Source organism: Salmo salar, chromosome 10 (assembly GCF_965601325.2).
Source record: "Salmo salar chromosome 10, fSalSal1, whole genome shotgun sequence".
NCBI classification, from domain to species: domain Eukaryota; kingdom Metazoa; phylum Chordata; class Actinopteri; order Salmoniformes; family Salmonidae; genus Salmo; species Salmo salar.
In genome coordinates this window covers 83,192,054-83,217,595 of record NC_138300.1, presented here as the reverse complement: position 1 = coordinate 83,217,595, position 25,542 = coordinate 83,192,054, and the positions used below count along the sequence as shown (strand labels likewise).

Sequence of the window (25,542 nt, the reverse complement as noted above, 5' to 3'; positions counted from 1 at the left end):
ATCCTCAAAAAGTTCAAGATCTGCACCATTGAGAGCATCTTGACTGGCTGCATCTCCGCTCGGTACGAAAACGGCAAGGCACCCGACCGTAAGGCGCAACATAGGGTATTGACTACGGCCCAGTACATAACTCCCTGCAATCCAGGACATTTATACCAGGCAGTGTCAGAGGAAGGCCCCAACAAATTGTCAAAGACTCCAGCCACCCAAGCCATAGAATGTTCTCTCTGCTACTGCACGGCAATCAGTACCGATGCACCAAGTCTGGAACCAATAGGATCCTGAAAAGCTTCTACCCCAAGCCATAAGACTGCTAAACAGGACTGCTAAATAGATGATCAAACAGCTACCCGCACTACCTGCATTTACCCAGTTTTGAACAAACTCTCTTTCACTGACACCCCAACACACACACACTGGACTCTACCCACACTGACTTACACCCCAACACACACACACTGGACTCTACCCACACTGACTTACACCCCAACACACACACACTGGACTCTACCCACACTGACTTACACCCCAACACACACACACTGGACTCTACCCACACTGACTTACACCCCAACACAGAACAAGAACTGTTCATCGGGAGCTTCATGAAATGGGTTTCCATGGCTGAACATCCGCACACAAGCCTAAGATCACCGTGTGCAATGCCAAGCTTTGGCTGGAGTGGTGTAAAGCTCGTCGCCATTGGACTCAGGAGCAGTGGAAATGCGTTCTCTGGAGTGATGAATTACGCTTCACCATCTGGCAGGCCGACGGACGAATCTGGGTTTGGTGGATGTCAGGAGAACACTACCTGTCCGAATGCATAGTGCCGACTGTAAAGTTTGGTGGAGGAGGAATAATGGTCTGGGGCTGTTTTTAATGGTTCGGGCTATGCCCCTTAGTTCCAGTGAAGGGAAAGCTTAATGTTTCAGCATGACAATGCCCCCATGCACAAAGCAAGGTCCATACAGAAATGGTTTGCCGAGGTCCATATTAAGACGTGTGATTTTGGAATGAAATGTTCGACGAACAGCTGTCCACATACTTTTGGTCATATAGTGTAGCATGCGCACACATACATTCTGATGCCACACTAGAGCTGGGACGATAAAACTGAAAATTACCGTCGCCTACATTTCGAAGTCATAACGAAGCAATTATGCATATGTCGGTAATTCTCGGTGATTACACAACAACTCCCTACGCAACACACTCACAGATGGAATGAAATAACAGATGCCAGAATGTAACACATCGCAAAAGACATGGCCCCAGATTCAATAGTTAAGAAGATGGTTCACACTCTGGACAAGAAATACAAAATGCCATGTAAGAAACGGAGCTGAAAAATGCCGTGTTTTAGAGCTGAAACAGGTGCACTATTTCACGATAACAACTGGAGCCCTACGTGTCATTGACACTGCACTACATCAATGCCGACTGGAAGCTGCACAGCAGGTGCTTGCAAAGGGAGCCTGCCTACTTTCCAGAAGACCACACTTGGGAGATAATAACCCAGGCCAGGGAATGTGGGACTCGCTAGCAGCCTGGGATCAGCCGGAGGAGAAGCAGCTGTGTGTCACAACGGAAAGTGGGGCAAACATTGTGAAAGCCTCCAACCTAAATGGATGGACGATGTTGTATTGTTTTGGCCATCGACTTCACCTCGCCATCGGTATGTACAGTCAAAAGGTAGGACAGACCTACTCATCAAAGGGTTTTTCTTTATTTGTACTATTTTCTACATTGTAGAATAATAGTGAAGACATCAAAACTATGAAATAACACATCTGGAATCATGTAGTAACCAAAAGTGTTAAAGAAATATATTTTATATTTGAGATTCTTCAAAGTTGACACCCTTTGCCTTGATGACAGCTTTGCACACTCTTGGCCCGTACTGAAGAGCTCAGTGACTTTAAACGTGGCACCGTCATAGGATGCCACCTTTCCAACAAGTCAGTTTGTCAAATTCCTGCCCTGCTAGAGCTGCCCCGGTCAACTGTAAGTGCTGTTATTGTGAAGTGGAAACGTCTAGGATCAACAATGGCTCAGCTGCGAAGTGGTAGGCCACATAAGCCCAACAGAACGGGACCACCAAGTGCTGAAGCGCATAGCGTGTAAAAATCGTCTGTCCTCGGTAGCAGCACTCACTGCCGAGTTCCAAACTGCTTCTTGGAAGCAACATCAGCACAATAACTGGTTGTCGGGAACCTAATGAAATGTGTTTCCTTGGCTTAGCAGCCGCACACAAGTCTAAGGTTGCCAGGCGCAATGCCAAGCTTCGGCTAGAGTGGTGTAAAGCTCGACGCTACATTGGACTCTGGAGCAGTGGAAATGATTTCTCTAGAGTGATGAATCACGCTTCACCATCTGGCAGTCCGATAGATGAATCTGGGTCTGGCGGATGCCAGGAGAACACTACCTGCCCAAATGCATAGTGCCAACTGTAAAGTTTGGTGGAGGAATAAAAATGTTCTGGGGCTGTTTTTCCTGATTTGGGCTACGCCACTTAGTTCCAGTGAAGGGAAATCTTAACGCTACAGCATACAATGACATTCTAGACGATTTTGTGGCAACAGTTCGGGGGAGGCCCTTTCCTGTTTCAGCATGACAATGCCCCCGTGCACAGAGCAAGGTCCATACAGAAAATGGTTTGTTGAGATCGGTGTGGAAGGACTTGACTGGTCTGCACAGAGCCCTGACCTCAATCCTATCGAACACCTTTGGGATGAATTGGAACGCTGCCCTGGCTCAGTGCCGACCTCACTAATGCTCTTGTGGCTGAATGGAAGCAAGTCCCCGCAGCAATGTTCCAACATTCCCACAGCAATGTTCCAACATCTAGCGGAAAGCCTTCCCAGAAGAGTGAAGGCTGTTATAGCAGCAAATGGGGGACCAACTCCATATTAATGCCCATGTTTTTGGAATGAGATGTTCGACAAGCAGGTGTCCACATACTTTTGCGTATATAGTGTATCTTTATCTTTACTCTGCATTGTTGGAAAAGGACCTGTTAGTCTACACCTGTTTTTTACGAAGAATGTGACAAATCAAATTAGATTAGATTTAATTTAAAGGGCTCTTCATTTGGACCCACTGCTTCTAGATCCAAAGATCAACCAGCGCACCCTCTATACTGTTACCCCACCAGTGAATTACTAACCCAGCCATCTGAGGCCTAGCTGCATAATGAACGTACACCACAGTCAGACAGCTGACAGAACTCCACTGCAGTATGTTTTGAACCGTATAAATGTGTGGAGGGAGATTATTTGTGTTGGGGGGGGGAGGGGGGGGAAAGGGGACTGCTTGATTTGCATAGAGGTGGGGGTGGGGGTGCAGGTAGCGTGAAGTTACACTGTGCCATAGACCGGAGGCTCAGCGTTCCTCATTTTCCACACCAGGTGAGAGGAGTGCCCGCCGCTGTCCCCATTCCACAACATACACAGGCGAGCCATAGGAGATCACTATTAAACTGTGACCCAATTAATTTAATCTCCACACTCCGACATGAAAGAACGGTGAGGAGGGATAGGGGAGGGACGAAAGTGGGGTGAGAAGAGAGAGAGAGAGAGAAAAAGAGTGAAAGAGAGAAAGAGCAGGGGAGAGGGGAGTTGGGCTGAGTAGCGAAAGTGAGAGAGAGGGAACGGAGGAAGGTGTGGAGAGAGAGAGAGTGAGAAAGAGAGAGAGAGAGCAACAGAGACAGACAAGGGCAAATCTTACATTTCACCACATATTACGTTTGACTTTCTGCATGGGAGAAAAAAAAGCAATTATACAGGCCTGAGTATGACAGCAGCGCGGCCCTCTCAGCCTTTCAGGCAAGCGTGGCAGCGGTGAGTTTGTGCCCTATGGCAATGGCAACTTTCTCTCTGTCTGCGTTAATGGCCACTGGTTCTCCCTTCTGCCAGGCAGCCTGTTGAGTAGGGGCGTAAGGGGGGCAGGGAAGGAGGGTGAGGGGGCCCGACACCTTGCCTCTGCTGATGAAGAATAACATAACTCTGCAGGGACTTCAAAGCAAAGGCTCCCCATTTCCTGCACTGATTGCGGCCTGATATAAATATATCGGCCTGATATAAATATGCGAGCAGCAGGGCACACAGACATTCCAACACACACTGAGCAAAACAAGTGCAAAACAAGTGCTTTGTTGAGAAATGAGAAAAACCCTTCAGTTTGGACTGAAGGGGAATATATTTTGCTGCTAAGCTTTTGTTTGTTGTCACTTCCGAAATATCTACCCGACTCATCCCTAACCAGGGTCACCAATTATGCAACTTGCAGTAATGCCTTCAACGAGACCAAGGTCATGCCTCCGTCCAACGAGCTGGAAAGGTTAACCACCATTTCCCACTTAACCCGCTTATTAAGGGGATAAAAATGAACCAAAACGCAAGAAAACCACTGAGATTAGGGATCCTTGAGTCAGTGATGACGGTGTAGGAACACCTCAGCAGTGAGTCTGTGTTGCGTGTTGTTGCTCTGGTCCGGGGCTGTATCCATCACAGCAACACATGTACACGCATCAGCTCCAACTGATAATCCAGGAAAGGAGACGGAGATCTTTAGCCAGAAACATAAACTAGCCTGCCAGTGGCCTTGTGAAACAACTCATCTGATCTGTCTTTTATGAAGCCTTGGCTGCCCACAGGGGGTGAGAAGGGTGAGGGGTTGGGAGGAGAGGAAGGCACACAAGCGAGACAGAGAGGAGGGGGGAGTTGAGGAGCGAGCCAGAGAGGACACACATCTGGTTCTATTCAGAATGCCTAGGATTCCTCGTCTGGCTGTTTCGTATTACTCACAGGCAGCCAGGGCCTTGACTGCCCAGGAGAGCATAAAAACTGCACCCCTGCACACAAAGCCAGCCAGTCTTTTTAAGCTTGTGAGGTTGGAGGTTGAGGGGGTGGTGGGTTGGAGTGGGGGTGGAGAGGTAGAGGGGCTCAAAGAGGCAGGAGTACCCCCATAGGACATTCCTGAGTCAGCTTGGTATGCCCTGGGAGTGGTTCCCAGAGGAGCACTTTAAAAGTGAGCCAGAGCAGGACCTTCCTTCGACATCCCTCCATGGTGATGTCCACAGAAGGAAGCCCCGTGGAGGAGAGGGTCATCTCCCTGGAGCTCCAGCACCACAGAGACCAGAGATATGATATAAAGTCGACGGAGATTAACCTTCACGACATCCATATGTTGGCTGGTCGGTTCCTCATGTCCACTTGAAAGAGAGGGAAATGAACTCCTTCAACGGGGAAGTAAAAAATACCTAACTAAGCAAAGTCAAACATCCATCAAACTATGAGACCTGAAACCATAGCACTTTCACAGTTTCAGAACTAGAGTCCGTCATGCCCCCTCCTCTCTTTTGGGAAAGTGATGTGAAGACCACGGTCAGCATTAGTTCCCCAGGAGATGGAGTGCTGGTAATGTAGACGAATCAATCGGCGAAGCAGCGGGAGTGGAGATCAGAGACAATACGTGCCGGCCCCATTACCCTCTGCCATGGAGCCGTGGTTACCGTCGCCGCCCGGCGAGGAGTGCTTAGCTCGGCCCTATCTAATGGGCCATAATATGATTTTCCGCCATGTTCCAGCTCTCTTTACTACCTCCAAACATAACTCTGTCACGAAGCACAATAAAAACAGATATATTTCTTTATTACTCGCTCACGCCGTATCCCTTTATCTGCTCCCGTACAAAGAAAAGCAATATCAGTAGAGACCCGATCCTCCCCCAGCCTCGTTGAGAGCAGCAGACACAGAGTCGTTATTACCTTGAGTCTGCTTCCTCATGCCATTCACTCAGGGCGGAATAGATGTTTTATTATAATCAAATGAATACAATATCTTCCCATAAATAGCCTACTTAAAAAGTAATTTTCTCTGCCAGCAATATGTTTGAATGTCCATCACACCCGGAGCTCAGAGGTGCCACATGTTTAATTCAAAGCCAATGCAATTTACACGCACTGCACAGCGAAACACAGACTATGGTTTTTGTCCTCCCTCTATAATCCTTCCCTCCACCCACCTTACCTTCAACTGTCCCCGTTTACAAAACCATTTAGGTCTGTGGGAACAGACTGTATAGGACAATATTCAGTGCATCTGAGAAAACTGGGGTATAAAAAGGGTAGCAATTATGTACTGTAGGGCACTCAGAGGTGAAGAAAGTGAAGTGAATAATCTCATTGGAAAGCAATGGGGCAACTTCTGAGCACATATTTCAGCCAGCATGTGATCCATCCAAGACCTTGGATTCTCCCCTATGCTGTACTACCACAGTCCCCTATATACGTCTGGTCTGGACATCACATCTATCTATGTGGATCTGACATGAGATGAGTGAACACCTTGGTGTGTGTGTGTGTGTGTGTGTGTGTGTGTGTGTGTGTGGTGTGTGTGTGTGTGTGTGTGTGTGTGTGTGTGTGTGTGTGTGTGTGTGTGTGGGGGGAGGGGGGGGGGGGGGGTTGAGGAGAGGGAATCCAATCTCTCAAACAGAGGAGCAGAGACAGGCAGGCAGATACACTCTGGTCCCAAAATAACCCTGGAGGTATCCATGAATGAAATGACAGGATTACAGGGGTATTAGAAAACCCGCTGAGATGGTTGAAAATGCTGTTTATAGTGAGGCGTGACACCGCTAGCAGGGAAAGAGTCAAACTGTTTGACTAATTAAAATATGGACAAGCTTTTCAGAGTCGCCAAGCAGAAAATTCTAAACTGAGCCGAGGTTCTGCCTTGCCTTCTAGAAGCTCTACTGCCGATGCGGCCGGCCGGGCATTGACATTGATGGATATAGCCGGTGTAAACGGCCAGATATAAAGCCTTTAAAATATCTTTGAATCCCTCTTGAAATGGGGGCGGTAAACATAAACCCTGATATCCCAGCTAAGGATGGGATTATTGTTGTGTCAACACTCAACGACCCCCACAGATAATAGCAATTACTGTCCTCTCTGCAGCGCCATCAGACTGAGGCAATGACTTAGCTAGCTGACAGCCTGGTCCTAATTACCAAGAACCGCCAATTACTGGCTCCATTTAATTATTTATATAGCTTGCCTGCTAGCTTCACACACCCAAATAAAAAGAGACTTTTCTGACTCCAAGCACTGATATCGGTGGCAGCTGGTCTACATGACTTGCTGAATCGTGCTGGCTTGGGAATTAACTGGATTCAGGCAGTGTCAGCCTGTAAAATACTCAACGTCCCTTCAGATACTAGCTATAAATCCGGCATGGCTATGAATTCAGTATTCAGTAACTGTTTGCACATGACTCCAACACCATCATTAAGTTTGCCGACAATACGACGGTGGTAGGCCTGATCCGCGACAACGATGAGACAGCCTATAGGGAGGAGGTCAAGAGACCTGGAAGTGTCGTGCCAGGACAACAATCTCCCCCATAACGTCGGCAAGACAAGGAGCTGATCGTGGACTACAGGAAACGGAGGGCCGAGCACACCCCCCATTCACAACGACGGGACTGTAGTGGAGACGGAAGTTCCTCGGTGTCCACATCACTAAGGACCTATCATGGTCCAAACAGACCTAAACAGTTCTGAAGAGGGCACTACAATGCCTCTCCCCCTCAGGAGGCTGAAAAGATTTGGCATGGGCCTAAGATCCTCGAAAGGTTCTACAGCCGCACCCTTGAGAGCATCCTGACTGGCCGGTTGGTATGGCAACTGCTCGGCATCCGACCACAAGACAAAATAGAAGGTAGTGCATACGGCCTAGTACATTAATGGGGGCCGAGCTCCCTGTCACCCAGGACCTCTATACCAGGCGGTGTCAGAGAAAGGCCCTAAATATTGTCAAAGACTCCAGCTATCCAAGTCACGGTCTGTTCTCTCTGCTACCGCATGACAAGCGGTACCGGAGCGCCAAGTCTGGGACCAAAAGGCACAGCTTCTACCCCAAAGTCATAAGACTGCTAAACAGTTAATCAAATGGCTACCTGGACTTTCTGCTTTTCACCCCACCTACATGTACATAGCACTATCAATCAACTAAACAAACCTACATGTACATATGACCTTAATCAATCACCCCAACTACCTTGTACCCCAGGAGACTGTCTTGGTACCGGTACTCCTTGTATATAGCCTTTACAGAGCATTCGGAAAGTATTCAGACCCCTTGACTTTTTCTACATTTAGTTAAAATTACAGCCTTATTCTAAAATGTATTAAATGTTTTTTCCCCCTCATCAATCTACACACAATACCCCATAATGACAAAGCAAAACAATATGTTCATAAGGTGTTGCACATATTACATTCACATAAGAATTCAGACCCTTTACTCAGTAATTTGTTGAAGCACCTTTGGAAGTGAATACTGCCTCAAATCTTCTTGGGTATGATGCTACAATCTTGGCACACTTGTATTTGGGGAGTTTCACCCATTCTTCTCTGCAGATCCCCTCAAGCTCTGTCAGGTTGGATGGAGAGCATCGCTGCACAGCTATTTTCAGGTCTCTCCAGAGAAGTTCGATTGGGTTCAAGTCCGGGCTCTGGCTGGGACACTCAAGGACATTCAGAGAAGCCACTCCTATGTTGTCTTGGCTGTGTGCTTAGGGTCATTGTCCTGTTGGAAAATAAACCTTCACCCCAGTCTGATGTCCTGAGTGCTCTGGGAGCAGGTTTTCATCAAGGATCTCTCTGTACTTTTGTTCCGTTCATCTTTCCCTTGATCCTGACTAGTCTCCCATTCCCTGCCGCTGAAAAACATCCCAACAGCATGATGCTGCCACCGCCATGCTTCACCGTAGGGATGGTGCGAGGTTTTCTCCCAACGTGACTCTTGGCATTCAGGCCAAAGAGTTCAGTCTTGGTTTCATCAGACCAGAGAATCTTGTTTTTTATGGTCTGAATACTTTAGGTGCCATACGGAAAACTCCAAATGGGGCAGTCAGGTGCCTTTTACTGAGGAGTGGCTTCCGTCTGGCCACTCTACCCTAAAGGACTGATTGGTGGAGTGCTGCAGAGATGGTTGTCCTTCTTGAAGGTTCTCCCATCTCCACAGAGGAACTCTGGAGCTCTGTCAGACTGACCATAGGGTTCTTGGTCACCTCCCTGAACAAGGCCCTTCTCCCCTGATTGCTCAGTTTGGCCGGGCGGCCAGCTCTAGGAAGTCTTGGGGGTTCCAAGCTTCCATTTAAGAATGGAAGGCCACTGTGTTCTTGGAGACCTCCAATGCTGCATACATTTTTTTGTACCCTCCCCAGATCTGTGCCTCGACACAATGGCTTTTTTTTTTACACATTTGCAAACATTTGTAAAAACCTGTTTTCGCTTTTTCATTATGGGGTATTGTGTATAGATTAAAGAGGACCATTTTTGATTTAATCCAGTTTAGAATGAGGCTGTAACGTAACAAAATGTGGAAAAAGTCATGTGGTCTAAATACTTTCAAAATGTTGTTATTTTATTGTGTTACTATTACATGTTTTACCTATTTGCTAATTTTCTTGTTTTTTAAATGCATTTTTGGTAAAGGGCTCGTAAGAATTTCACGGTAAGGTCTACACTTGTTGTATTCGGCGCAAGTGACAAATAAAATGGTATTTGATTTGAGATAGCTAGGCCTTTGCAGTTATATCATAGTCATATGAAAGCAATGGAAAAAGAACAGGGACATCTGCAGGGGATCTGTAGTAGATTCAGTCCTTGTATGCTGCTGCTCAATGTGTTACCAGCTAGACTTGTCCAGAGTAGCACAGAAAACAATAGAAAAATAACAGGGATAACTGTAGGGGTTTGTCCTTACTTCCTATAGAGCTCAATTACTTCCTGTAGTTGCCGAGCAGGAAGTGCACAATCATATCCCCTCGTCGTCCGCTCTCCTTTTCATTCAGGCCTCTTCAGGGTGGCCACAGTAAATAAGTGCTGAAAGACATAAAAAGACAGCATTTCAGACAATTTATACATTGTGTCATACTAAAAGAAAATACAGTATCTGCAGAATGTTCATATCTAAACATACATGGCTGGTTGAGATCTGTTCTAGTGTAAACGACTCTTCTACTGCCAATACCAAAATTCCTCCGAAAACAATCCCTCCCTTTTCTTTATCTGGCGAGTGAACACTAACTCAGTTACTGCAGATGTTTCCTATCACCCACGGCTGCCAAGCGGCACCCAGTCAGTGGCTGCTAGTGCTTGAGAGAGGAGGGTGAGAAGAGAAGAGAGAGGAGAGAGCAGGGGAGGGAGAAAATTCTACCATTCGTGCTCCAGTGAATCCTGCAGAAACTTGGCAGATCACTCTGAGATTTGTATGTCTCTGGATTTGACATGAAAATGTTACGTCTTGTCTGGAGTCTATCGCTCGCCTCACGCCCGCCACTCCTCTTAATGTAGCTAGGCCTGGCTGGCTGTTTAGCTTATGTTCCCATAAACTCTGACATCCAAATTTCTCAGCCCCAGGGTGCAGATGGCCGATTAGCTCAGTCGGCAGCGACGCAGCAATGAGCGAGTGTCTTCTCTGGAGGTGCAAGTCCACAATCATTTGAAAGATAACCAATACAACACTTTGTTGCCCTGAGAAAATATGTCACCGCATTGGCATCTCCTTACATGACAACATACTCCTACAGATCCTACAGAGTCATACAGATCTTTCAACAGAGCTAAGTTGCTAGTGTAGATTCGTATCTGTAAGATCCCTTTCTAACGGATCACTTCCTCTAACCCTCCAGAACTCCAGCAACCAGATTCCAGGGGGAAAATCCCCATTGTCCTCATGTAGCAAAAACTGAACTAGGACACTATTTGTTCTAGTTATGCATACTCAGATTGTGCCTCTCAGTGGAGGTCTTTAAACATGAGCCCAGTTCATCTCCAAACAGTGTTGCCAGATCTGGATGACAGTCACTGAAACACAAAGAAACACAACACACCACCGCACGCTCCATACTCACTAAGCATTAAAACATGTTGTAAGAAGACTATCTGTGCTAAGCGATAAAGTGTGTACAAAAGATCCACCGTCGCGGCGCTCCAAAGCGCTTAGCATTTAGATAACAGTTGCGAGGGGCAGGCCTTGTTTGCTGGGGCTCGAGTGGAGGAGTGTTTGTGGCCCGGAGGCCGGATCTGTTCCAACCGTGCACTGGCAAGAGAGACGGAGCCCAGTCAGCCTCGACAGCTTGGATACTCACAGGGGGTGATGGGATACTGGAGGGCTGGTGTACCATGTTGAAGTTGAGGAAGGGAAGGAGGGGGAAGGATGGGAGGAGGATGGGAGGAGAATGGGTAAGGAGGAACAATGTGTTATTTTATTATTTTAGAACCCCAAGGACTTAGCATCCATAGGGTTGTATGAGCAAAATGTAAAAGTAGGCCCTCTGATGAAGATCTGAGATGTGGGTATCGGTATACCCTCTATTGGATTAAAGGTAATCATCGTTCAGCTAGACCTTGAGGGGAAGAGCAGCAATATTTTCATTGATGTCACACATTCCAAGGCTGTTATGCCTCTGCGTGATATGAAATACCTTACATTAATGATGATGGGTATTTCCATGTAAAAAGTCCCATGAGCACTAGCATGTGAAGTTCATAGGAGTTCATCAAAGTTGGTGTCAAATGAAAGCTAAGAGGTTTTTTTTATTTTTTATTAAGGTATTTATACATTTTTCAACCATTTTCCATCCTAAAACTGATTTCTGGTCAAACAGATGGAAAAGGGGTCTTAGAAACATCTAGTAGAAAACGTGTTAAAGGTATCAGAAATACATTAAAAAACACTCATGTTGAAGTAAACACCCCTGCCAACTAATATCAACACTTTTATTTCATTTTCTGAAATTATTTGCCTTCTGTAAGTTTAAGAAATATTGCCTAGTGTCTTGTCATTCTGTTACCAGATACCACGTATCTTTAAGATATAAATGCAACATGTAAAGTGTTGGTACCATGTTTCATGAGCTGAAATAAAAGATCCCAGAAAAGTTCCATACGCACATAAAGTTGGGACAAATTTGGTTATATAGATGTTAGTGAGGATTTCTCTTTCACCAAGATAATTCAGCCATCTGACATGTGTGCAATATCTAGGATCTGATTAAACAGCCTGATCATTACATAGGTTCACATTGTGTGGTAGACAATAAAAGGCCACTAAAATGTTTCGTCACACAACACAATGCCACAGATGTCTCAATTGAGGGAGTGAGCAATTGGCATGTTGACTACAGGAATGTCCACCAGTGCTATTGTGAGAGAATTGAATGTTAATTTCTCTACCATAAACCGCCTCCAATGTCATTTTAGAGAATTTGGCAGTACGTCCAACAGGCCTCACAACCGCAGACTGTAACCGCACCAGACCAAGACCTCCACATCTGACTTCCTCATGTGGGATCGTCTGAGACCATCCACCCGGAAAGCTGATGAAACTGTGGGTTTGCACAACTAAATAATTTCTGCACACACTGTCAGAAACTGTCTCAGGGAACTCATCTGCGTGCTCATCGTCCTCACCAGTGTCTTGACCTGACTGCAGTTCGGCGTTGTAACCAACTTTAGTGAGAAAATGCCCACCTTCGATGGCCACTGGCACGCTGGAGAAGTCTGCTATTCATGGTTGAATCCGTACCGGGCAGATGGCAGACAGTGTGTATGGAGTCGTGTGGGCGAGCAGTTTGGTGATGTCAATGTTGCGAACAGAGTGCCCCATGGTGGTGGAGGGATTATAGTATGGGCAAGCATAACCTTTGGACAACGAACAGAATTGTATTTTATCGATGGCAATTTGAATACACAGAGACAACATAATGAAATCCTGAGGCCTATTGTCGTACCATTCATCCGCTGCCATCACCTCATGTTTCAGCATGATAATGCACGGCCCCATGTTGCAAGGATCTGTAAACAATTCCTGAAAGCTGAACATTTCCAGGTTCTTCCATGGCCTGCATACTCACCAGACTTGTCACCCATTGAGCAAGTTTGGGATAATCTGGATCGGTGTGTATGACAGCGTGTTCTAGTTCCCGCCAATATCCAGAAACTTCGCACGGCGAAGACAAGTGGGACAACATTCCACAGGCCACAATCAACAGCCTGATCAACTCTATGTGATGGAGATGTGTTGCGCTGCATGAGGCAAATGGTGGTCACACCAGATACTGACTGGTTTACTAATCCGTGCCTCTACCTTTTTTTAAAGTTATCTGTGACCAACAGATGCATATCTGTATTCCCAGTCATGTGAAATCCATAGATTAGGGCCAAATTAATTCATTTAAATTGACTGATTTCCTTATATGAAGTATAACTTAGTAAAATCTATTAAATTGTTGCATGTTGGGTTTATATTGTTGTTCAGTTTAATTTCTCTCCCTCAGTAGAAGGGAGGATAATGAAAGTTCACAGATGTAACAAGTAAAGGTAGACCTACCAATTACTTAGTGTTTTTACTGATAACAATTTGGTTTAGGATTTATTAAGTGATTAAAACATGTTGAAACAATTCACTTCCAGTCATTCTGTTACAGATTTTTTTTGTCATTCTGTTAGCAATTTGGTAACAGAATGACTGCAAGTGAATTGGCTACAATGGGAAATCATAGTAATCACAAACCACAGTTTGGTCACCTGCTACTGTCCTCCCTTCCACTGGCATACTGTCATGTTCAGCTCATAACGTCTCTCTCTCTCTCTCTCTCTATTAATCAATTTAACGCATGGTGACATCACCATGAAAGTAACTATCAGGAAATAACACAGATAAAAATAATCACACTTTTACAGAGTTAGTTTCATCAGCTGCTGTAAAATATGATACAAAACACAGGTAAAACTGAATTTTGACTGCACTGGGCCTTTAAGAAAGATGACATAAAATGTCTAGCTAGCCCCAAGGATGCATGGAGACTACTTGTTATTTGCGGACCTTCGCTGCAATTTCATCCATGCTTTTCATAGATCACGGTAATTTAAATCGTGATGATCCCTGTGAATTATTATAAATGAATTATTCACACTCTTTGAGGATGCCTACTTATATTCTGAGTCATTCTGAATATCATAAAGAGGACTTTTGATGTTTAAGGGTTTTTTCTCCTGACGATTAACCTGAATCAACTTCAAAAGTGTAAGAGGGAGTGCATCGCCTGGGGCAACGTTCTAAACAAACGCAAAGAGCTTTTTGGGAAATTGTTTTAAATTTCATTTCTCTTTCGAATATATAGTGCCTGAAAAATGTAAAATAAGGAGCTTATCTACGTTTGTAGCCCTTTACACTCATCCCCGTATACAGGTTGAAAATGGCAGATTTGGGCACTAATAAGCACCTAAATTGGAACACAGTGGATGTACAGTAAGTAACATGCTATTAATGATGTCAGACCTCAGGCTCTGCACTTCACAGCACTTTATGGGTTTGACTGACAGCCGTTGTGAATTTGCTCCCATCCCTCACGCTAACTGGGTCATTTTTTAATTTTTTTGTTGTCTGATTGAGGGAAATGCTGTATCTGAAAAGTACTCAATGTATTATGATTGATTCTAATAAATTGCACTTTGATGTTATACAAGCAACCAAATGTGTCCAAATGTGCAGGTTGTCATGACTTGACTTTAACATTCAACTGAAGACTAATATTTATCTTAACTAACTATGTTTAATTGTTACCCGATTCAATTAATCATGTAACAATTAACTCATTAGGATCTGGGGCACCACGAAAGAGTTTCTTTAAAGAGTTACCATCTCCCGAATTAAACTCTAAAAGGTCTTTACCTATCAAATCTATAAACAGTAAAATTATTAATCATAACCTCGTATCATATCATCATTCTGAAGTCGTAACCTCCTTGTATCTGCAAAAACCCGAGCCTTACTTACGATTCAGTACTACACAAACTGGTTTAATTATTTATTTACTAACTAATTAAATGGGAACACAGGATAAACATACACATTCTGCACTGGTTATTGACTGGAGTCATAATACGCTGAAAACAGGTCCCTAGCAGAATGACAACAACATGGATGCTTGTTAAAGAGATGGAGAGAGAGAGAGGGACAGAGACACTTAACATTGCCACATTCAGAAACTATTTTCACCTAGAGTAACCATATACTTTGCACACAAACAGCCACAAACTGCCACACTTTGAGAAAGAAATCATGAATGTATTTACGTGAAATGCCTGGGTTCGCCGGGGATCTCTCAGTGAACGAGGTAGGTTTGGAAAGGGGGTTGGGCCCTTTCGCAGCATGCTTGTAAGGCTCTGATTGACCAAAATGGTTCCAACAACTCTTCTCCTGTTGTCCTTCTTCGTAGTTGTCCGGTATCCGGTGACTTGTCGTGTAGTCCTGAACAGAACTACAGAGTTGATTTTCCTTCCATTCATTCTTGAAGATTCTTCTTTGAAGATAGGGTTAGCCAGCCGTATTGACGGTTCCCCAATGGGGTGATGAGAGTAATGTAATACGATTGTTTGAGCAGAGTAACAGGATGGTCCTACTTAAATTTGCTTTTGAAGATACCTTACTTACGACAGCTAATCAGCCGTACCAGTGATTGTACGGGAGGTGAGTTTATCATCTCTACCTCATGTTGAGATTCAAAGTTCACACCATTTTAAATGCACAGCTACCACTTCTCGCTTTCTCTGGTTCCGTGTGTTAACTTCTTAACCCATCCTTTATACCTTTTGCTTGAAAGGGGCGGTTCTGGCAGGCTGGCACGCTCCCTGACCTCACTCCGGGGTGGTGATTACTCACTGTGAAAAGTTCTGGAAAACAATTATCTCTTATAACTTCTCAAATCACATCCCTCTCTTAACCTCTTACATCTAGACGTTCCGCTAGCGGAACACCTGCTCCAATATCCAATGATAGGCGTGGCGCGAATTACAAATTCCTCAAAAATACAAAAACTTCAATTTTCCAAACATATGACTATTTCACAGCATTTTAAAGACAAGACTCTCCTTTATCTAACCACACTGTCCGATTTCAAAAAGGCTTTACAGCGAAAGCAAAACATTAGATTATGTCAGCAGAGTACCAAGCCAGAAATAATCAGACACCCATTTTTCAAGCTAGCATATAATGTCACAAAAACCCAGAAGACAGCTAAATGCAGCACTAACCTTTGATGATCTTCATCAGATGACACACCTAGGACATTATGTTATACAATACATGCATGTTTTGTTCAATCAAGTTCATATTTATATAAAAAAACAGCTTTTTACATTAGCATGTGACGTTCAGAACTAGCATACCCCCTGCAAACTTCCGGAGGAATTTGCTAACAATTTACTAAATTACTCACAATAAATGTTCACAAAAAGCATAACAATTATTTTAAGAATTATAGATACAGAACTCCTCTATGCACTCGATATGTCCGATTTTAAAATAGCTTTTTGGTGAAAGCACATTTTGCAATATTCTAAGTACATAGCCCAGGCATCACGGGCTAGCTATTTAGACACCCGGCAAGTTTAGCACTCACCAATATCAGATTTACTATTATAAAAGTTTGATTACCTTTTGTTGTCTTCGTCAGAATGCACTCCCAGGACTGCCACTTCAATAACAAATGTTGGGTTGGTCCAAAATAATCCATCGTTATATCCGAATAGCGACGTTTTGTTCGTGCGTCCCAGACACTATCCGAATGGTGAAGAAGGGTCGCGCGCATGGCGCAATTCGTGACAAAAAAATTCTAAATATTCCATTACCGTACTTCGAAGCATGTCAACCGCTGTTTAAAATCAATTTTTATGCAATTATTCTCGTAGAAAAGCGATAATATTCCGACCGGGAATCTCCTTTTCGGCAAACAGAGGAAAAAAATCACAAAGACGGGGGCGGCCAGGTCACGCGCCTAAGCCCACAGTCCCTTGATCGGCCACTTGAGAAAGGCGATAATGTGTTTCAGCCTGGGGCTGGGATGACGACATTCTGTTTTTTCCCGGGCTCTGAGCGCCTATGGACGACGTAGGAAGTGTCACGTTAGAGCAGAGATCCTTTGTAAAAGATAGAGATGGCAAAGAAGTTCCAGAAATGGTCAGACAGGCCACTTCCTATAAAGGAATCTCTCAGGTTTTGACCTGCCATTTGAGTTCTGTTATACTCACAGACACCATTCAAACAGTTTTAGAAACTTTAGGGTGTTTTCTATCCATATATAATAAGTATATGCATATTCTAGTTACTGGGTAGGATTAGTAACCAGATTAAATCGGGTACGTTTTTTATCCAGCCGTGAAAATACTGCCCCCTAGCCATAAGAGGTTAACAAAAACCCTCATCATTTTTCATATTCCATGCACAACGTGTAGTATGGAAACTTCATATATGTTGTGGGTATACTTCCCAAGTTACAGTATTTTCCTTTATAACATTTTGAATGACATCACAAAATAACAAACAAAATGACATTAGTGTCGTATAGAAAGCCTCTCCACAAAATATTGTTCCAGTATTCGCTTTGAACGTGTTAAGAGTTTCAGCGGGGAAAATGTCTGTTGAGACAAAGCACATTCCTTTGGTGAATCTTGAGAGCGCAGGCCTGGATCTTCTCCCTTGATTTACAACAGGACGTGAGTTGTTAATCCCCACTAGTTCTTTCCTTCCCCCTCTACGGGTTTGAGGTGGTCTGATTGAAGTTATTCATTGCAAACCTGATCTGACCTATTTGGATTCTCATGGACAGCCATGACAACTTCACATTTCCATATAATAAAACTCATGTCATATACAGTGTCGACGTTTATGATCACTGTTTGATGAACAGTTAGAAGATGACATGGCGTCATACCCCGGGTTGTCCTGAACATAATGAGCCTGTTTGTCTACTGCGAAGAAAACAACCACCTGAATGCACACCACTCCTTTCCATGCGCACCAACAGTACGATCTGTTTCTCTGAATTGCCCTGTGAAAGCCTAACACTGTAATATCATATTTACAACTTAGCTAGTCAAGATGGCAGTAGAACAAGTATTCAAATGATTCCCACTTGACCTAGATTGCGATTTATAATGGGCTGTTTTTAGTTTGCGTAACATCAACAGTAATTGTGTGATGGCGGGGCTGCAGGGCTGTGTTCCAAACAAAACCACTACAAGTGTGTTTGCTGTAGTTCCTCAACGGCACAGCTAGGAGAGTTCAAAAAAGCAATTTCTAGTTGAAGACTCTTCTTTAAGTCATAAAGTGCATTGAAATGACTTAGGAACTGTTCACACCTTGGAGAGGTGGGTGGCCCCTTGGAGACACCAGTTAGTCCTCTCACTCAAACCCTTGTCATTTTTTGATTTATGTTGCAACTACCTCACATTTTCCAGGAATATTCTCATCATGTTACTGAATGTATCCAGAGCATTTGTTTTATTTCAGAATCATCAAATGCAGTGAAGAGTACAGTAAATGTAAAATGCACATGAAAGCAACAGTGTAATGTTTGGATTCAGTCTTGTGTCAGGTGAACTGTTGTCTGAATTGTAAGCTTTTTAATATTTCTTCTCTAAGAAACATTTCAATTTAGTCCAATCCATATAGGGCAATTCCCATGAGTGTAAAGGGTTAAATAGATTTTTAAAGTATATGTGAAACAAAAAAAAAGTATACTTTTCCTGTTTTCTCAAAATTAACACATTTTGAGTGTTGGTCAAAAATGAGTCATTTTCACAAGGATATTAGAGTGACAACCTGTAACGCAAAGTCACAAGTCACTGAAAATGTGTAAAACACGTCAAAATGTCTAGCTAATTGATACAAAAAGCTCTCCATGTTTTGTGGACACACCAGATAAGGGTGAGGTTATGCTCTTTATCTCAAGGGGGTACCACGCCTCAGATTCGCCAAGCCCAACAACAAAAGAGAAGAAAAATTTAGATATTTTGTTCGCTCCTGTGCACTCTAATTTATTCATCCCCAAGCACTTCTTGCTCTGGAGCACAGCCAAGGCAAAGCCCAGGGGGAAGATGATTGACACTCGTTCCACCCAGTTTCACCCCCAATATTACAACGCAGCCTGCAGAACCACCTGGGGTATGGAACTGACATTTCAGCTGAACCATATTTTGTTTGGAGTTATCACCTGCAGGCATCAGGGCCGGGACGTGACCAAGAACCTGATGGTCACTCTGACAGAGTTCCAGAGTTCCTCTGTGGAGATGGGAGAACCTTCAAGGAGGACAAGAATCTCTGCAGCACTCCACCAATCAGACCTTTATGGTAGTGTCCAGATGGAAGCCACTCCTCAGTAAAAGGCACATGACAGCCCGCTTAGAGTTTGCCAAAAGACACCTAAAGGACACTCAGACCATGAGAAACAAGAATTGGCCTGATTGCCAAGCGTCACATCTGGAGGAAACCTGACACTAGGCATAGGGTGAAGCGTGGTTGTGACAGTATCATGCTGTGGGGATGTTTTTCAGCGGCAGGGACTGGGAGACTAGTCAGGATCGAGGGAAAGATTAATGGTTCAAAGTACAGAGATCCTTGATGAAAACCTGCTCCAGAGAAGCTCAGGACATTAGACTGTGTCTAAGGTTCAGCTTCCAACAGGACAATGACCCTAAGCACACAGACATGACAAGGCAGGAGTGGCTTCGGGACAAGTCTCTGAATGTCCTTGAGTGACCCAGCCAGAGCCCGGACTTGAACCCGATCAAACGTCTCTAAAGAGACCTGTAAATTGCTGTGCAGCGACGCTCCCCATCCAACCTGACAGAGCTTGAGGGGATCTGCAGAGAAGAATGGGAGAGACTCCGCAAATACAGGTGTGCCAAGATTGTAGCATCATACCCAAGAAGACTTGAGGCTGTAATCGCTGCCAAAGGTGCTTCAACAAAGTACTGAGTAAAGGGTCTGAATACTTATGTAAATGTGATTTTTCAGTTTTTGATTTGTCATTAAGGGGTATTGCGTGTAGATTGATAAGGGGAAGGCTGTAACGTAACAAAATATGGAAAAAGTGAAGGGGTCTGAATACTTTCTGAATGCACTGTAGATGTCCTAGCCTACCTCTTTCAGGTAATAAATTCAATGCAGTATTAGTATTTTCTTCAGCTAATTAATGATGGGTTACTAAGCTTCTAACTTAAAGCCTCTGTCTCTTGGGCAATTCGCATGTACCTGTGCTCCGCTGGCCTGTCTCCTTAAAAAAACTTTCCTTAGCTCTTGGAGTCCCATGCAGGAAAATCTAGACTAGAGTAGCTTGCTGGACATCATCATTTTTAGCATTTCTTATACAAATAGACTATTCGAAGAGGGACGCAAGCTCTTGTTTGCTGAATGTTAAATACAGCAGCCAATAGAACACACTGGTAGTTTGAAAGAAGCGGGAACACGACATGGCGTTAGACTATAGCAGTTATTTATTCAGACCCATAACCATTCGATCTTCGCGAAGAGAAGTGAAAGCCTTCTGCATCTAATTCTAGTCCTGTATTATTCAGGGCTGTTATTAGAATGACGCAGATAAGGGCAACAAAACATATTTCATTTAACTGTTGAAAGCGAGGAAGGAATGAAGCAACAATGGAGAGAGAAAGAGGAGGAATGCTAATAGCATTAGGGGAAATATTATGAAAGGTGTATATATACAGTGGGGAGAACAAGTATTTGATACACTGCCAATTTTGCAGGTTTTCCTACTTACAAAGCATGTAGAGGTCTGTAATTTTTATCATAGGTACACTTCAACCGTGAGAGGCGGAATCTAAAACAAAAATCCAGAAAATCACATTGTATGATTTTTAAGTAATTAATTTGCATTTTATTGCATGACATAAGTATTTGATCACCTACCAACCAGTAAGAATTCCGGCTCTCACAGACCTGTTAGATTTTCTTTAAGAAGCCCTCCTGTTCTCCACTCATTACCTGTGTTAACTGCACCTGTTTGAACTCGTTACCTGTATAAAAGACACCTGTCCACACACTCAATCAAACAGACTCCAACCTCTCCACAATGGCCAAGACCAGAGAGCTGTGTAAGGACATCAGGGATAAAATTGTAGACCTACACAAGGCTGGGATGGGCTACAGGACAATAGGCAAGCAACTTGGTGAGAAGGCAACAACTGTTGGCACAATTATTAGAAAATGGAAGAAGTTCAAGATGACTGTCAATCACCCTCGGTCTGGGGCTCCATGCAAGATCTCACCTCGTGGGGCATCAATGATACTGAGGAAGGTGAGGGATCAGCCCAGAACTACACGGCAGGACCTGGTCAATGACCTGAAGAGAGCTGGGACCACAGTCTCAAAGAAAACCATTAGTAACACACTACGCCGTCATGGATTAAAATCCTGCAGTGCACGCAAGGTCTCCCTGCTCAAGCCAGCACATGTCCAAGCCCGTCTGAAGTTTGCCAATGACCATCTGGATGATCCAGAGGAGGAACCCCAAGAACACCATCCCAACCGTGAAGCATGGAGGTGGAAACATCATTCTTTGGGGATGCTTTTCTGCAAAGGGGACAGGACGACTGCACCGTATTGAGGGGAGGATGGATGGGGCCATGTATCACGAGATCTTGGCCAACAACCTCCTTCCTTCAGTAAGAGCATTGAAGATGGGTCGTGGCTGGGTCTTCCAGCATGACAATGACCCGAAACACACAGCCAGGGCAACTAAGGAGTGGCTCCGTAAGAAGCATCTCAAGGTCCTGGAGTGGCCTAGCCAGTCTCCAGACCTGAACCCAATAGAAAATCTTTGGAGGGAGCTGAAAGTCCATATTGCCCAGCGACAGCCCCGAAACCTGAAGGATCTGGAGAAGGTCTGTATGGAGGAGTGGGCCAAAATCCCTGCTGCAGTGTGTGCAAACCTGGTCAAGAACTACAGGAAACGTATGACCTCTGTAGTTGCAAACAAAGGTGTCTGTACCAAATATTAAGTTCTGCTTTTCTGATGTATCAGATACTTATGTCATGCAATAAAATGCTAATTATTTACTTAAAAATCATACAATGTGATTTTCTGGATTTTTGTTTTAGATTCTGTCTCTCACAGTTGAAGTGTACCTATGACAAAAATTACAGACCTCTACGTGCTTTGTAAGTAGGAAAACCTGCAAAATCGGCAGTGTATCAAATACTTGTTCTCCCCACTGTATATGCATCAGCCAACTAATTCTACAAATAGGCCTTGTTATATTTCAAAAGTAAACTCTAATTCGCTTGCCGATACTTGTAACTTTGTAGGCAGCATGTGCTGCACCAGAATCCCATGTTCTCTTTATCATGGGTTGAACGATGCATAATTCCAGTCCATATAATACAGTATAATACAATACAGTACAGTAATACAGTTCACATTAAAAAAAGATTAGCCTGCTGGAGCTAGTTTCATGTATTTACCCAAGAGAGCATATAGCTATTTACATCTATGAGCTTCTGTGTATTTCTGTCATGCGTAACCTGTATCATATATGTTTTGGATAACGGCACATTCTTTTGGACTTTTTTGGGCTTGGGCTCACCAAATGTCTTTAATGTAGGACTCATGAAATGTCCTTAATGTAGGGCTCATTAAATGTCCTTAATGTAGGGCTCATTAAATGTCCTTAATGTAGGACTCATGAAATGTCCTTAATGTAGGGCTCATTAAATGTCCTTAATGTAGGACTCATGAAATGTCCTTAATGTAGGGCTCATTAAATGTCCTTAATGTAGGGCTCATTAAGAGTCCTTAATGTAGGGCTCATTAAATGTATTTAATGTAGGGCTCATTAAATGCCCTTAATGTAGGGCTCATTAATGTATTTAATGTAGGGCTCATGAAATGTCCTTAATGTAGGGCTCATGAAATGTATTTCATGTAGGGCTCATGAAATGTCCTTAATGTAGGGCTCATTAAATGTCTTTAATGTAGGACTCATGAAATGTCCTTAATGTAGGACTCATGAAATGTCCTTAATGTAGGGCTCATGAAATGTCCTTAATGTAGGACTCATGAAATGTCCTTAATGTAGGACTCATGAAATGTCCTTAATGTAGGACTCATGAAATGTCCTTAATGTAGGACTCATTAATGTATTTAATGTAGGGCTCATTAAATGTCCTTAATGTAGGGCTCATTAAATGTCCTTAATGTAGGGCTCATTAATGTATTTAATTGTAGGGCTCATATAATGTATTTAATGTAGGACTCATGAAATGTCCTTAATGTAGGGCTCACTAAATGTCCTTAATGTAGGGCTCATTAAATGTCCTTAATGTAGGGCTCATTAATGTATTTAATGTAGGGCTCATTTAATGTATTTAATGTAGGGCTCATGAAATGTCCTTAATGTAGGGCTCATGAAATGTCCTTAATGTAGGACTCATGAAATGTCCTTAATGTAGAGCTCATTAATGTATTTAATGTAGGGCTCATTAAATGTCCTTAATGTAGGGCTCATTAAATGTCCTTAATGTAGGGCTCATTAAATGTCCATAATGTAGGGCTCATTAAATGTCCTTAATGTAGGACTCATTAATGTATTTAATGTAGGGCTCATTAAATGTCCTTAATGTAGGGCTCATTAATGTCTTTAATGTAGGGCTCATTAAATGTCCTTAATGTAGGGCTCATTAATGTATTTAATGTAGGGCTCATTTAATGTATTTAATGTAGGGCTCATGAAATGTCCTTAATGTAGGGCTCATGAAATGACCTTAATGTAGGACTCATGAAATGTCCTTAATGTAGGACTCATGAAATGTCCTTAATGTAGGGCTCATTAAATGTCCTTAATGTAGGGCTCATTAATGTATTTAATGTAGGGCTCATTAATGTATTTAATATAGGGCTCATATAATGTATTTAATGTAGGGCTCATCAGGCTCAGGTAGCATCAGGCTTGAATTTTCGATCAAATCTCAAATCAAATTCAGATATAGGCCCATTTATATGCTTTATAATACTTTTGAATGACACTTCTGGTTTTGGCCGGAAATACCAGGTTATGAGGGAGAAAGTAGATTTTATTCTCGGGATGGAACATTTGTAAAATACCGGAAAAGTACTCAACACTAATCTCACCTAAATAAACATCAGATTATGGAGGCGTCGATGTATTGAGGAAGGGCTGCCGTCTGGTCCCTAAACCCAGCACAGATGGACCCCAGTCAGTCCTGACTCTCGGCTAGACTGAGACGCAGAGTGTTTGTGGTTTCGTGGCTTAGAAGATTTCACAGTGGACCCCAGAAAAGTTTACAGTGGTGGCGACGGGTAGTGGGCTCCAATCAAACAGCTGTCTGACGATCATGATAACATTTATCTGTGTTTCAGCAACATGAATTATGGGAGCTGTGGTGATTATTCACTGTCAGATTACATGAGAAGAGACAATATTCTTAGCGTATTGCACAAAACAATACTAGCAAAGGATAATGTGCATGTAATCTTTTCAAGATGAACTGTTTTAAAGCTGTCCTTAAAAGGGAGGAGTTTCACAGCAATTTTACTGGCTTGAGGAGATGAAAGTTTAGACAGAACTGATACAACCTTTCTTAGTACTGGCCAAGTATTGGCAGATAGCCTAATTGGACCATTGTTCCTTTGCCAGACAACAATGTATTTTATCACAATTGTCTTTTTCACAGTTCCTATAGAGTCCTATTTGAGAATAGCCGCTCATTGGTGTGTAGTGTGGGCTAAGCTAGCTTCACATTGGTGTGTAGTGTGGGCTAAGCTAGCTTCACATTCTCAGCCAGAAGGGGTGTGCATCCAACAGGTACCACAGCCTAAGACAGGCCATCTATTCCTGCTAGGGTACAGTGTGTTGTGGCCCATTTTCTATTCTTTCCCCTGAGACTGCATTCTCAGCTCTAAGCCTCTGGTTGATAGCCAAACAATGGAAGCCAGAGCTGCCTTAATGAGGAGAGAGGAGGCTCAGCTAATTATGGCACCCCCCCCCTATCTTCTCTGTATCCCCCTCCCCTCTCCCTCCCTCCCTCCCTCCCTCCATCTCAACACAGTACAGTATGGGGGTAGAACTCAGCCCAGCAGCTAGCTGTCAGACGGTCGTGGGAGAAATGAAGCTGGTTTTTCCTGGACACTGTCCAACGGGAACATGGAAATTGCCCAAATCGCACCGTGGCAAGTGAGGGGGAAGAGAGAGAGAGTGATGGGTGGTCAGAGCGAGAGAGTGAGCGAGAGTGTGAGAAAGTCTTAGGAATGAGAGGGAGAAGGAGAGGACAAAAAAATAGGTGAAAGAGAAGTGTTAGCATGAACATGAAGGAAAGTGTGCGAGAGAAATTAAAACGCAAATATAGATGTGTATATAAGAGAAAGCTAGTAAGACATAGCCAGTGAGAAATGTTGTGAAAGTAAGAGGTAATGAGAGAGAGAGAGAGAGAGAGAGAGAGAGAGATGAGAGAGCGAGCGAGAGAGCGAGAGAGAGAGAGAGAGAGAGAGAGAGATGAGAGAGAGAGATGAGAGAGTGTAGGGTGGGCTTCTAAGTCTCTGAGCTGAGCTCACTAAAGAGTAGAGGTGTTGTGAGTGTCTTGGCTATTCTCTGCTGGAGCGGAACCAGGGCGCAGCAGCAAAGTGGGCCCTCGCTGGACGCTTCAATCACAGG

The 25,542-nt window shown here is 43.7% G+C and overlaps 1 protein-coding gene across 1 annotated transcript in view; it reads right to left on the bottom strand.

Annotated features, from left to right (window-relative positions):
- The window catches only part of plxnb2b (plexin b2b), a 182,130-nt gene that overhangs the window by 101,838 nt on the left and 54,750 nt on the right, over positions 1 to 25,542 (bottom strand). The window contains exon 2 of the mRNA XM_014124476.3: positions 9,773 to 9,891. The gene's annotated coding sequence lies outside the window, so the exon portion shown is untranslated. The remainder of the gene's footprint in view (positions 1 to 9,772; positions 9,892 to 25,542) is intronic.